This window comes from Bos mutus, chromosome 25 (assembly GCF_027580195.1).
Source record: "Bos mutus isolate GX-2022 chromosome 25, NWIPB_WYAK_1.1, whole genome shotgun sequence".
NCBI classification, from domain to species: Eukaryota; Metazoa; Chordata; class Mammalia; order Artiodactyla; family Bovidae; genus Bos; species Bos mutus.
Genome location: NC_091641.1, coordinates 34,772,154 through 34,781,729, shown reverse-complemented (window position 1 = coordinate 34,781,729; position 9,576 = coordinate 34,772,154). Strand labels below are relative to the sequence as shown.

General features: G+C 44.6%; 1 pseudogene; it reads right to left on the bottom strand.

Annotated features, from left to right (window-relative positions):
• Window positions 1-9,191: 9,191 nt before the first annotated feature.
• Window positions 9,192-9,304, bottom strand: LOC138985649 (U2 spliceosomal RNA; annotated as a pseudogene).
• Between the last annotated feature and the right edge of the window lie 272 nt (window positions 9,305-9,576).

Below are 9,576 nucleotides of genomic sequence, written 5' to 3'. Positions count from 1 at the left end.
CTCAACCCCACAAAGATCTGAGTCCCTTAGAGCAATAACACAGACAAATGCAAATTTTTTTTAAAAATCAGAGTAAACATCACAGAAGGAGCAGGAAAGCAAGAAACAGTCAAGGACAGAATCAAACACAAGATGTCCAGCAGAAGTTCTGTGCACTTGCTAGAAGTGGAGCTTTTGTTGGACTTTGAGCTTCCTGGCAGCCAAAGCAAAAAGGGAAACAGTTTTCAGGAAATGAAAATGTGGCTGCTTGGGTGAGGTGCACATTTCCCTGATTACTTAAGCCTGAGAGCAGTTTGGCCTGATGGGAACTCTGTTTTAGGACCTCAGCCACATCCCACAATAAATACATAAACTGGTTTAATTCTAGGTTTCACATCTTATGGTAAGGCTTCTGTCAAATAGAAATTCAGCACAAGCAGTGAGTGTGTGCTCATTCACTCAGTCCAATCCCTTGGGACTGTAGCCTTCTGTGCATGGAATTTTCCAGAGAAGAATACTAGCATGGTTAGCCATTCCCTTCTCCATGGAATCTTCCCAACCCAGGGATTGAACGCTCGCCTCTTGTATCTCCTGTGTTAGCAGGCAGATTCTTTACCATTGTGCTACCTGGAGGGGCCAAAGAAAGATGTGCCAAACACAAAGCTCCCTGGTCCACCTTTAGTTAGAATTCAGACTTTACAATACAGAAAGCAAGCTTCTAAAACTGGGTCATGTAAAACACTATTCAGAAAATCCATCCAGGTTAAAACTCGTTTGGCCATTGACCTAGGATATTCATGCCACAGACACTGAGTAGTCCTCTACTAAAGATACCTGCTTATTTTGCACAGTGTGCTTAGTTGCTCAGTCGTTTCCCACTCTTTGCGACCCCATGGGCTGTAGCCCACCAGGCTCCTCTGTCCATGGGGATTCTCCAGGAAAGAATACTGGATTGGGTTGCCATGCCCTCCTCCAGGGGAGCTTCCCAACCCAGGGATAGAACCCAGGTCTCCTGCATTGCAGGCAGATTCTTCACCAACTGAGCTAGCAGGGAACACACACAAACACACATATATATAAGTGCTGCTGCTGCTAAGTCGCTTCAGTCGTGTCCGACTCTGTGCGACCCCATAGACGGCAGCCCACCAGGCTCCCCTGTCCCTGGGATTCTCCAGGCAAGAACACTGCAGTGGGTTGCCATTTCCTTCATATATATGTATATATGTACTAGGCCTTTTTTCGGAGAAGGCAATGGCACCCCACTCAGTACTCTTGCCTGGAAAATCCCATGGGCGGAGGAGCCTGGTAGGCTGCAGTCCATGCGGTCGCTAAGAGTGGGACACGACTGATTGACTTCACTTTCACTTTTCACTTTCATGCATTGGAGAAGGAAATGGCAACCCACTCCAGTGTTCTTGCCTGGAGAATCCCAGGGACGGGGGAGCCTGGTGGGCTTCCGTCTATGGGGTCGCACAGAGTCGGACACGACTGAAGCGACTTAGCAGCAGCAGGTCTTTTTTATTTACATCCCATGCTGCACACTCAAGAGATGACTAGCCCAACAATAAAATGCTTAAGTGTCTGCTGCTGCTGCTAAGTCACTTCAGTCGTGTCCGACTCTGTGTGACCCCATAGACAGCAGCCCACCAGGCTCCCCCGTCCTTGGGATTCTCCAGGCAAGAACACTGGAGTGGGTTGCCATTTCCTTCTCCAATGCATCAAAGTGAAAAGTGAAAGTGAAGTCACTCAGTCGTGTCCGACTCTTCGCAACCCCACGGATTGCAGCCCACCAGGCTCCTCTGCCCATGGGCTTTTCCAGGCAAGAGTACTGGAGTGGGGTGCCATTGCCCTCTCCTCTTAAGTGTCTAGTGTCTACCATTAGTAACCTTCCTATAAGTGACTGTTATATGTATCATTATTTCATTTCACCCTTAATGGTAACTGTAAGATGAATGGTAGGCCACCCCTGCCACAGTTGGAAAAACTAAAAAGAGGGAAAGAAGATTATTGCCCAGCCACATCACCTGGAAGCAATAGAGCCCGAATTTCTCTGTCTCTTGTGGTGCGGGCAGAATTGCCAATCACACTTCCTGAGTGTGTAACACAGGCTGGCCAACCCTTAATCCCTCCCACAGTACTTTTATTGGCTCAGGGATGGGCACATGACCTATGCTGTCAATCATACTCCCTTGGTTTGTAACACAGGCCAGTCAATCCTTAATCCCACCCACAGCTGCTGTGATTGGCTCAGGGTTGGGCACATGATCCCAGGCAAGGCCAATCATTATCTTTGTCAAAAATAATAAGGGAAAGGCACTTCCTACGCAATGGCTGCTACAGCCGTCTTCCCTCCCATGGAGTAATTCCTCTGGGAAGAATGATGTCAGGCTGACACAAGGAAATATGAGAAATACGGTGTCAGAGAGAGTCCCAACAACCTATTTGAACCACGTTCACCCTTGGACTTCTCACTTACACAAATCTCTATGTTTCTTTTTGGCCAGTTTGATTTGGGCTTCTGTCACTTGGCAACTGTTACTGTCTTTAGTGACTACAGCAGCTATAGTTGTCACACACACGTGTGTGTGTGTGTGAGAAACAGATCTGAGACAGAGTCACACACACGAGTGGTGATAAAGCCCATTTGTCTAAATATCAGAACCAATAATTGAACTAGATTCAGAACCCAAGGAGAATAGTAATAAGGGCGGGGGGGGGGGGATATTTAAAGCAGACTCTGAAATCCCCAAAGAACTCAGTTTAGCCTAGAAATGCTGACATAAGCTGAACCACAAAAGCACAAATAGCCCCACTATAATTAGTTTACCTTCCAGTTTTATCCGAATTCACCTCCTGAGGACTTACAGCATTCTGAGAGCAATAAAGTCGCAACCACCGATGGTACCGCCAAAAGTCCCCGCAGACATCCTATTGACTTTGCTTCGTTCATTCTGAATAACCTCAGAGCGGCCTAGAAGATTGCTAACAGTCGCTTAGAATTCCTTATGGGGCCCAGACTCTGGATCCAGGTCTTGGGGGCACCAGTCAGCAGGCTCTGAAACATTCCAGGAGCCAGGGTGTTTAATGAATGCAGAGCAGGGAGCTACAGGGGCAGCTGTGAATGGAAGGAGGGAGAAAACCTGGGTACAAAGCAAGGCTGAATACAGTCTGTTGCTGCTATTTAATTACATCCAGTGCCTGAATCCTTTGCTGATGGAAAGGCACCAAACTTGTATGCACTGACACATATACATGCACATAAGTACACACACACACACACCCCACAAAGAATGAAAAGGAAAAAGAAACTCCATGGCAAGCATCCACAATGCAGCTCTGATTGATTAGCTAGCAACCTCCAAAGCCATGATGCCAGCAACCCTAGTTTCTGAAAGCTCTCAGGTTCTCTTTCAGGAAAAAGAAGAAAGGAAAGACAGAGGAGTGCTAGCTCTCCTTTGTCTTTGAAATGGTTACGGCATAAAATGATCAGGAGATAAGCAAATGTGCTAGTCATAAGTGACTGCATAGGGATACTGAAGAAGAGTGGGTGTGTCCCCAGCCATCAGTGCAAACGGCACCCAGTGGAGCTGGGCAGGGCTGTGTGTGGAGGGTCTGGACGAGACAAGTGTCAAGATGTTCTGTCTGTCCATTATGCAGTTGCTCCCAACGTTATTCCCAATGCCCCTTTCCTCGTGCGTTTTATTTGTTTTCTTTTACTTTTTGCCCACACCGCATGGCATGCCAGATCTTAGTTCCCTGACCAGGGATCAAATCCACACCCCCTGCAGTGGAAGTGCAGAGTCTTCAACACTGGATTGCCCGGGAATTCCCTCCTTACATGTGCTTTTGAAAAATTCCTGTCTCATTGCCCCAGTGTCTTCATCTGTAACAGGGTGTTGGACCAAAAACCGTCTAAAGAATTCTCTAACTCCAAGAACTTGTCCATTATATCTTTGAGATGGGAAAGATCTATAAAGATCAACCGGTCCTCTATCATGTATTTCACGCTCTCAAGATTAGTTCATTGGCTAAGGATGTAGACTTTGGTGTCAGACAGAACTGAGATAGGGTCGCATCTCTTTCAGTCCCTAGCTCTAGGTAATTCAATGAACCATCCCTTTGTATTTCCTTGTCTGTAAAGTGGGGTGATAATAGAATCCCAGATCATAGAGCTATCGTGAACATTTCATGAAATAAAGCACATAAAGCTTCGAGCTCACTGCAGGCCCATAATTAGCATTTTTTTAATGTGGCTGTTGTGAGTACACTCATCTTTCATAGGAAGTGATATGGGTCCCCCAGCTGGTCAGGAAATAGAAGGGGGAGAATGTCTCCCACTTTAGCGTTTCTTATGCTCATCATTGTCATAGAGCAATGGCAAACAAGAAGGGAAATAAAATGTCTTCGATGCTGCTGCAGCTGCTGCTGCTGCTAAGTCACTTCAGTCATGTCCGACCCTGTGCAACCCCATAGACAGCAACCCACCAGGCTCCTCCGTCCCTGGGATTCTCTAGGCAAGAACACTGGAGTGGATTGCCATTTCCTTCTCCAATGGATGAAAGTGAAAAGTGAAAGTGAAGTCTCTAAGTCGGGTCTGCCTCCTAGCAACCCCATGGACTGCAGCCTACCAGGCTCCTCCATCCATGGGATTTGCCAGGCAAGAGTACTGGAGTGGGGGCGTGGGGTGCCATTGCCTTCTCCGTGTCTTTGATGGAAGAGGTGAAATGGCATTGCCTTCATCTCCATCCTCACCCCTGCAGCCCCACAGTGCTGGCCTTGGGGCCTAAGAGAATAAATTCAGAATATATAGCTGAATTTGCAGGGCTCTGAGAATTCCCTGGGTCCTCAGAAACTTTTCCTATTGAAAGGAAAGATCTGAAATGTCACCATGAGGAGTTCCACCCTCTGGGTAAATACTCTGATCTCCATGAAAAGCCAGATATCCATGGGAGAAGAGTTGAGTTACTAGGAATGAAAAACAACCAAAGAGCAGATTTTGACTGAAGAAGGAAAACTATGAAATATTAGAGACAGGAAATAAGTTAACACATCACCAAAAGGTGAGAATAAGAGGTAGGAATTTCAGCTTTGCCCAATTTCCGCTTTGCTAAGGACAGATACAGGGTTGAAAAGTGAAAGTTGTTCAGTTGTGTCTGACTTTTTGCCACTCCCTGGACTATACAGTCCATGGAATTCTCCAGGCCAGAATACTGGAATGGGTAGCCTTTCTCTTCTCCAGGGGATCTTCCCAACCCAGGGATCGAACCCAAGTCTCCCACATTGCAGGTGGATTCTTTACCAACTGAGCCACCAGAGAAGCCCAAGAATACTAGAGTGGGTAGCCTAGCCCTTCTCCAGAGGATCTTCTTGACCCAGGAATCAAATGGGGTCTCCTGCATTGCAGGTGGATTCTTTACTAACTGAGCTCTCAGGGAAGCCTGGTACAGAGTTGAAGAGAATACATATTAGCATTCATGATTTTTTTTGGTCTTGAGTTGAAATTCAGTAAATTTTCTGAGAGTTTAGAGAAACCTAATCCTGTCTGCCTGAATAAGCCAAGTCACAGAAAGAGTTAAAGAACAGTCTGAGGTCACATAGCAAGTTAGATAGAAGACTTACCCCTCCTAATGCTCAATCCTGGGTTCTCTGCATTAAATCATACCATCCCCTAACACCATCCTTCTCATAAAGAAGCAAAGGGACAAGATAGATAGTTCATGTCCTCTGGTGTTGGCAGAGAGTTTGGACTTCAGAGCTATTCCCAAGAGCCCCCAAGCCTGTAAAAACAGTTCCAAGGACATAGGCAACACTTCCATCGATGGGTCCTATGACATGAAGGTGGAGATTGCAAATTCAAGTCCTGATGGCTATGTGACCTTAGCCTCGTTGTTGTTGTTGCTGTTTAGCCACCCAGTCGTGTCTGACTCTTTTGTGACCCCATAGACTGTAGCCTGCCAGGCTCCTCTGTCCATAGGATTTCCCAAGCAAGAATACTGAAATGGGTTGCCATTTCCTTCTCCAGGGGATCTTTCTGACTCCAGGGATCAAACTCGTGTCTCCTGAATTGGCAGGCGGGTTCTTTACCACTGAGCTACCAGGGAAGCCCTTAGCCTCATTATGAAACCTCAACTCCTTCAATTGAGAACTAGCAGTAATATTCCTCCTTATATCCTAGAATTTTTAGAAGATTCATGAGATGCAACATGAGAAATATTCTGTCAGCCTCTGATGTGCTGGATCAATATTTCTCCTTTTTGTTTTTCCAAAATCCCTTTAGATCTGATTCTTGACCTTAGAGTAAGCCCACACTCAACACCCGCTATTACCTTTTTTCAATTTTCCCCAATAGCCAGTGCTCCAAAGTTCTGATTAAATGAGGAGACCCACACCTAAATGTACTCAACAAATGAATCTATTTATTTCCATTTCTATTCTGCACGATGCGTACCGGCCTGCAAGTATCTTCCCAATCATATCTTGTGAAGAATACATGAAGGTACCTCTCTGATTGACTTCCTCAATCTATATGCAGATTTGTGCTAAGCCTGTAAATAATTTGTAACAATTTGCATTGAGTTTATGGTTTCTCTAATCCAACCCTGATCATTTGTAAATTGTTTCTATTCATGTGCAGATCAACTGTAATAAGATTGCTAATAAAAGAGTGGTTAATAAAATTTATAATGGGAAGACAAAGCATAATTTAGAGGCGGGTATTTTTGACATAAGGGCTTTTCCAGGCTGTAGGCGAAAATAGATTAATGAAATTCTGTTTTGATTTTACATTCTAAAGAATACTTCATGGTGAAATGTGGTCTTGAATCCTATTTCTTCTTCCTAGCCTTGACTGCTGGTCTTGAGTGATAGGGTTTTCTCACGTCTTAAAAAGCTTTTCTAATAAGGCTCAACTCCTCAGCGACTTCATGTTAGTGGTTGGAAGGATGAGTGGTTTGTACGCGTGCAGCTACTCATCTCCTCAGGAAACACTATTTGGGTATCCACTGTGTTGCAGATACCATGACAGATCATGAAATACCAATGGGAACGAACCAGGGCTATTCCATCATAAACTGGCAAACTGCTGACAATCGAGACTTTACATGTATTGTTTGCCATTAGGTCCTTGCTGTCTAGGAAAATACTCAGTACCTAGTTACATGACCAGTAAATGTTCATGGAATAAATAAATCAACATTCATAAAACTAAGATCATGGCATCCAGTCCCATCATTTCATGGCAAATAGGAGGGGAAACAATGAAAACAGTGAGAGACTTTATTTTTCTAGGCTCCAAAATCACTGCAGATGGTGACTGCAGCCATGAAATTAAAAGACGCTTGCTCCTTGGAAGAAAAGCTATGACCAACCTAGACAGCATGTTAAAAAGCAGAGACATTACTTTACTGACAAAGATCCATCTAGTCAAAGCTATGGTTTTTCCAGTAGTCATGTATAGATGTGAGAGTTGGACTATAAAGAAAGCTGAGTGCTGAAGAATTGATGCTTTTGAACTGTGGTGTTGGAGAAGACTCTTGAGAGTCCCTTGGACTGCAATGAGATCCAACCAGTCCATCCTAAAGGAAGTCAGTCCTGAATATTCATTAGAAGCACTGATGCTGATGCTGAAACTCCAATACTTTGGCCACCTCATGTGAAGAACTGATTCATTTGAAAAGACCCTGATGCTGGGAAAGATTGAAGATGGGAGGAGAAGGGAATGATGGAGGATGAGATGGTTGGATGGCATCACCAATGTGATGAACATGAGTTTGAGTAGGCTCTGGGAGTTGGGGATGGACAGTGAAGACTGGTGTGCTGCAGTCCATGGGGTCACAAAGAGTCGGACATGATTGAGCAACTGAACTGAACTGTAAAACAGGGTGTTGGAGGATGAGATGGCTGAATGGCATCACCAATGCAATGGACTTGAACTTGGGCAAACTCCAGGAGACAGTGAGGGACAGAGGGCCTGGTGTGCTGCAGGCCATGGGGTTGCAAAGAGTCAGACACAACTGGGCGACTAAACAGCAGCAACTGGAAATATCAGGCAATAAATCATGCTAAGGCTATCCATCCTCATCCCATTTGCCCATTGCTCTAAGACTTTTAGAAGGAAGGCAAACTCCATTTGGCTGAAAGAATCATAAAATCTTTTATTAGTCACACAGTATGTGTCAGAGCATGGGAATCAGGTAAAACCCATACCCAATCTGACCAAAAGAGGTTTTCTTCAAGATTTCTGAACTCTCCTAACTGCTACAGCATCCCTGGAAAACTGATGCTATGGTTTTTATTTGCAAATGAGAAAAATCACGATTCATGCAAGCTGAACAACCTTCTAAGGTCACCAGGAAAAAGTGGCATGTCTGTCTTAAACTGGAGCCCATGTTCATCAAGAGCATTTTTCTTGAGGTGTGTTTAAGAGGATAGAGAGAGAGAAAGAGAAGGAAGCCCAGACATATTATTTTAACAGCAATTTCTCCACGTGGATGGAAACATTATAAGGATGCAAGATGCTCTCTTCCCAAAAAAAGTCTCTTCTGCTATTTGATGTTGTTGTTTAGTCCCCAGGTTATGTCTGACTCTTTGGAGACCCCATGGACTTTAGCACCCCAGACTCCTCTGTCCATGGGATTTCCCAGGCTAGAATACTGGAAAGCATTAGTCATTCAGTCATGTCCAATTCTTTGCGACCCCATGGACTATAGCCCAATAGGCTCCTCTGTCCATGGAATTCTCCAGGCAAGAATACTGGAGTGGGTTTCCATGCCCTTCTCCAGGGGAGTCTTCCCAAACCAGGGATGGATCCTGGGTCTCCTGCATTAAAGGCAGATTCTTTACCATCTGCGCCATCAGTGAAGCCCCCTTCTGCTATATTTTGAACCTATTTCTTCTTTTTTTAAACCTTTTATTTTATATTGGAGTATAGACAATTAACAGTGTTGTGATAGCTTCAGATGATCAGTCAAGGGATGTGGCCATACATATATATGTATCCATCCCCCCACTAAACCCGCTTCCCATCCAGACTGCCACAGAACATTGAGGAGAGTTCCCTGTGCTAAACAGTAGGTCCTTGCTGGTTATCCATTTTAAATACAGCAGTGTGTACCCGTCATTACCCAACTCCCTAACTATCCCTTCCCCCATCCTTCCCCCAGGCAACTCTAAGTTCGTTCTCTAAGTCTGCGGGTCTCTTTTCTGTTTTGTAAGTAAGTTCATTCATATCATTTCATTTAATAGATTGTCTCAGAGGACATATCAGTTATTAAACTGATAAGAACAGATACTACACTTGATGTTAGCCAAAAGGCCAAGAAGCAATTGAACCTATTTCTCCTTATTTGATCTTTTATCACCCAGTCCAAAACTTAATACCCATCCCCTACCCCAGAAAAAAACAGCCCTTCTTGTGTCTGGACCTATCCTAGTCTCCTTTTTTTTTCTTTTAAACAAAACCAGCTCAGTTCTTCCTTTTAAGTTATCCTCCATCAATTCCCAGTGGAGGAGAAATCAAAGGGCATATTCTGGAAATAGAAAACCCCCTTGCAGACCAGACACGTCAAATATTTCATGGGACTACAGCACAACCAAAAG